Source organism: Panicum virgatum, chromosome 8K (assembly GCF_016808335.1).
Source record: "Panicum virgatum strain AP13 chromosome 8K, P.virgatum_v5, whole genome shotgun sequence".
In the NCBI taxonomy this organism is placed as follows: domain Eukaryota; kingdom Viridiplantae; phylum Streptophyta; class Magnoliopsida; order Poales; family Poaceae; genus Panicum; species Panicum virgatum.
The window spans coordinates 16,355,797-16,361,180 of NC_053143.1; positions in this window are offsets into that span (position 1 = coordinate 16,355,797).

Here is a 5,384-nt window from a genome sequence, read left to right on the forward strand (position 1 = left end):
ATTTATGTCACTGAAAATAGTATTTTCGTCGTCTTCCATAATCGGTGACATTTACGTGATGAAAATTGATTCGTCGCCTATACCATGTCATAAAAAGTCTTCTGCGATGAAAACATATTTTTTTCGTCATAAATCTTATGACGATTATTCTATCGTCACTAAATTATGACACCGATTTTTCGTCATTAAAGATCTATAAAAACGTCACAAAATCTTGTACACAAATGATGTGGCAATGATGTGGAGCTGACATGGCAGCATTTTTGTGACAAATTTTGGTTCGTCACAAAATATTCTATAGCCTATTTTTCAGCTCATATATCATCACAGCAATAAAACAAATTCAAGCGCGAGCAATTTTTCCAGGCCTATTTTCATCGCCATAGATCATTTTTAATCACCATCAAAATGTTTACGAGTTACCAGATACATCGTCCTAAAGACATAAGGTACAATTCACACCCAAAGAAGAGATTACAACCATTTATAACCAAGGTAAAGAACACGAGTTATACATAGAGCAAAATCATTAGTTTCCTCTGTTGCCTTCTGTAAGCATCTAGGCCCTCTAGGTATGTTTCGGTGATTAATAACAACTATTATTGTGACTAATGAGTTTGTGCAGCTTAATGAAACATTATCGCTCATTTGGTCATATGTCAATGAGGCCCCTGAATTTCATTATTCAAAAAGGCGATCTCGGTATTCAACTCAAATATACAACAAGACTAAGGATCTTTCTAGTCCTAAGTGTCGCAAGGTTGAGAAGGACACTTAAATTAGTATAGGTTTTATAGTTTTGTAGAGGTCGCACTATTAAGAGGGGTTAATGCCAAGTAACTTGAGCATGGACATGGTCAATCAAAAATGGATGCACACTATGGTCACTCGGGTTCCTAGAAGTTCAAATAAGAGGTTTTCAACTCATATCTCAAGAATATTTGGAATTCATTCAAGACTCAAATCAGAAAAGGCAAAATCAGAAAAAGTCTATACACCGGTTTAACCGACGCCTCAAATTTTCTATACGTTGGTTAAACGCAGTTATCAAAGTCTGGACAAGTACATTCACCGGTTGAACCGACGTTATTGAAATTGAATACGTCGGTGTAATGGACTCAGAAGCTGAGGCAAGGTCTATACACCGGTTAAACCTACGATGTTTGAAATTAACGTCGGTGCATTAGTCCAGAGAGTTGGTTTTCCCAGGGATTGCAGAAGTTATACTCACCGGTTAAACCGACGATGGATTTGAGTTAACGTCGGTGCAGTTGTCCAGAGAGTTGGTTTTTCAGTTGATCAGTGGACAACTACACTCACCGGTTAAACCTACGATACGTCGGTTAATCTGCCCAAGTTGTAACAGCTAGTTTTCCAAATGGGCAGTTTACATTCATCGATTAAACCGACGCTGGCTATTGGAGGTTCGTCGGATTAACCGGTGTTAAGTACTTTTCTGGCAGCTTTTCTCCAACGGTTGTATTCGTGTGAGCTGCCTATATATACCCCTCCAATGGATCATTTTGAGCTCTCTTGATACCAGGCAACATTCATACACTCATATTATTATTGAGAGCCACCTTGAGCTTCATCTTCCACAAATTTGTTCATTCAATCATTCAAGAAGCAAGACTAAGGACTTGAGTAGAGAGAAGTTTGTGTGCATCTGTTCTTGGTGATCGGTTCTTGCTCAAGTGAAGGCACCACGGGTGTGTGCCAACACATCGACACCACGGGAAAAAATCCGGTTGTCTCTTGCCCACTCTTTACTTTCAAGCACTTACTTTCATGCAATTATTCATGTGCTTGACCTTAGAGATCATAACTTAGCTCTACCTTGCTTAGTTTCATATCTTGTTCTTTTCTTTATAGCTTGTGTAGTTTGCTTAGTTAGCCGGTTGGTGAATTGAGCCTTACTAGCATTGCATATGTTAAGGTTGCTTTAATTTGGTTTAGAAATTTGAAAAAGGCCAAATTCACCCCCCCTCTTAGTCCATCAATCCTTACAATTGGTATCAGAGCCTCGTTGCTCATTTGGATCATTAGGCTTCACCGCCTAGAGCTATGGCCAAGATGGGTGGTTCGCCGCCTCACTTCGAGGGCAAGAACTTTGCTTATTGGAAAGTTCGCATGGCTGCATATCTTGATGCGATTTCCCCCGAAGTGTGGTTAGCGACTAAGACCGGGTTCACCGGAAATCCTACTCCCGAACAATTAAAGTGGAATGCAAAGGCTAGAAATGCAATTTTCGAAGCCATTAGTGAGGAAGTCTTTACTAGAGTAAATGGCATGGACTTAGCAAGTGATATTTGGAAAGAGCTAATTGAAATTCATGAAGGTTCCACAAAAGTCTGTGAACAAAAATATCACTTGTTTAGAGATAAGTATGATTCTTTTAAAATGTTAGCTCATGAAAATTGCAATGATATGTATTCTCGCTTGAATGTCATTGTCAAGGACATTAATGCTCTTAAAGTATCTAAAATTGACAGTGGCTCCATCAACCGCAAGATTCTCATGCTCCTTCCAAAGCCCAAGTACAACATCATCAATGATATGCTTCAAAAGGAGAATCTTGATACGATGGAAGTGGGAGAGCTTGTGGGCGAAATTTGCGCTCATGAAATGGGTATCCTTGGTATGTCCGAAGAGCCAACTACAAGCAAAACAATCGCTCTCAAAACCAAGGCCAACAAGCACCGCAAACTCAAGATGATCAAGCAAGAATCAAGCTCAAGCAATGAAGAGGATGATCATCATGAAAGCTCATCCGATGATGAAGATGATGGAGAACTTGCTCTTATGATGAGAAAGTTCACCCGCTTGAGTGACAAGATCAACAAGAAGGGTTACAAGTTTGACCCTAAAAGAAGAATGTTCCGGCCAAGGGAAGATGTCAAGCACAAAACATGCTACAATTGTGGAGAAAAAGGCCACATCTCTCCCGATTGCCCCAAGCCGGACAAGAGAAAGAAGGACAACAAGAGCAAGCATCGCCATGATTCAAGCGATGATGATGAAGATGAAAAGAAGAACAAAAACAAGAAACTTGGGAAGAAGAAGAGCCATGACAAGAAGACCATGCTCTTCCCAAAGAAGAAAGGCCACACCAAGAGAAGCTTCTTGGTGGAAAAACAAGAATGGGTGACCGATGTCTCATCAAGCGAAGATTCAAGTGATGAAGAAGACATCGTCACCATCGCTCTCACAAATGAAGAACCATCACTACCTCCACCTCCCATGTGCCTCATGGCAAAAGGTAACACAAAGGTATGTGAGGTGGATAGTGATAGTGATAGTGATGATGAGCTTGACCCTTATGAGTTTACTAACCTCATTAATGAGTATACATCCGTTATCAAGAGGGAAAAGGGCAAAGTCAAGATTCTTGAGAGCACTCATGCCAAGTTAGAGTTTGCCCACTCCGACTTGTTTGGCAAGTACAATGACTTGCTAAAAAAGCATAATGAGTCACTTGTACTTGCTAAGCAAGTTGAAGAGAGTCACAAAAAGCTTAAACAAGAGCATAGGGAGTTGGCTCACAAATATTAAGAACTTGAATTTGCCTATGAAGCTATTGACACAAGTCTTGAGAACTCTTTCAATGAAAATATTGAAAAGGTCAATACTTCTACTTCATGTGATGACCTACTTATTGATGCAAGTGCTACTAATGTTGTGCCCGAGCTTGCTCCTTCTAGGGAAAAGGAATTGATGGATCAAGTGGCAAGCCTCAAGAGTAGTGTGGAGAAACTCTCACGAGAAGAATACATCCACAAGGAAATTCTCTTCAACAATGCTCGTGACTATGGCAAGAGAGGTCTTGATTCATTTCCGGAGCCAAATCAAGGCACCACTCCTTCTCCGGAGATCAAGACTTGCTTCATCAAGGAAGTTGGTTCATATTGCCAATATTGCCAAGTCACCGGGCACCACACTAGGGAGTGCAACTTACCATCACGCCATCTTCCCACTTTACCAAAGAATTACTCATCAATGATTCAAAATAACCATTTTCTTTTGAGTAAAGTGAAGGGCAAGGTAAAGGCCAAATTCATTGGCAAAATCACTAAGGAGTCAAAGAAGAAGCTCCCCAAGCAACTTTGGGTCCCAAAAGCTCTTGTCACACATGTGCAAGGCCCAAAGCTTGTTTGGGTTCCAAAAACTCAAAAGTGAATTCTCATGTGTGTAGGTGAACTACAAAGCCGGTGGAAAACATTGGGTACTTGATAGCGGTTGCTCTCAACACATGACCGGCAATGATACCATGTTCACCTCTCTTGAAGACCCCGGCGATCATGAACATGTCACCTATGGTGATAACTCAAGGGGAAAAGTTTTAGGTTTGGGTAGAATAGCAATTTCAAAAGATTTATCTATTTCTAATGTCTTGTTTGTAGAAGCACTTAGTTTTAATCTTATTTCAATTGCTCAATTATGTGATCTTGGACTAACGTGTACCTTTGACAAGAATGGTGTTGTAGTAACTCTTAAAGAAGACAAGTCATTGGTATTCACGGGGTTTAGACATGGCAACATTTACTTGGTGGATTTCTCTTCAAAGCAAACAAGCTCTATGACATGACTCTTCACCAAGTCGTCTCTTGGGTGGCTTTGGCATAGAAGAATTGCTCATATTGGCATGAGCAACCTCAAGAAAGCCCACAAGAGAGGGATGATCACCGGCTTGAAGGATGTCATATTTGACAAGAACAAACTATGTAAAGCATGTCAAGCCGGAAAGCAAGTTGCAACACATCATCCTATCAAGACGATGTTGTCTACCTCCAAGCCGCTCGAGCTACTTCACATGGATCTTTTTGGTCCAACCACATACAAGAGCATTGGTGGTAACCTCTATTGCCTAGTAATCGTTGATGATTTTTCACGTTATACTTGGGTCATGTTTCTAGGCGATAAGAGTGAAACTCCAAAAGTCTTCAAGACATTTGCAAGAAGAGCTCAAAGGGAGTACAACTCCCCAATTGTGAAGATCCAGAGTGACAATGGCACCGAGTTCAAAAATATGAAGATTGAAGCATGGTGCGATGAAGAGGGCATCAAGCATGAGTTCTCCGCCACCTACACGCATCAACAAAATGGAGTGGTGGAAAGAAAGAACAAGATACTAATCACTCTAGCAAGAGCAATATTGGATGATTATGGCACGTCCGAGAAGTTTTGGGCGGAAGTAATCAATACGGCTTGCCATGCATCCAACTGAGTGTATCCCCACCGGCTCCTCAAGAAAACTCCATATGAGCTCATCACCGGGAAGAAACCAAATATATCCTACTTTCGAGTCTTTGATTGCAAATACTTCATCTATAAGAAGAAAAGGCTCGGTAAGTTTGAGAGTAGATGTGATGAAGGATTCTTTCTTG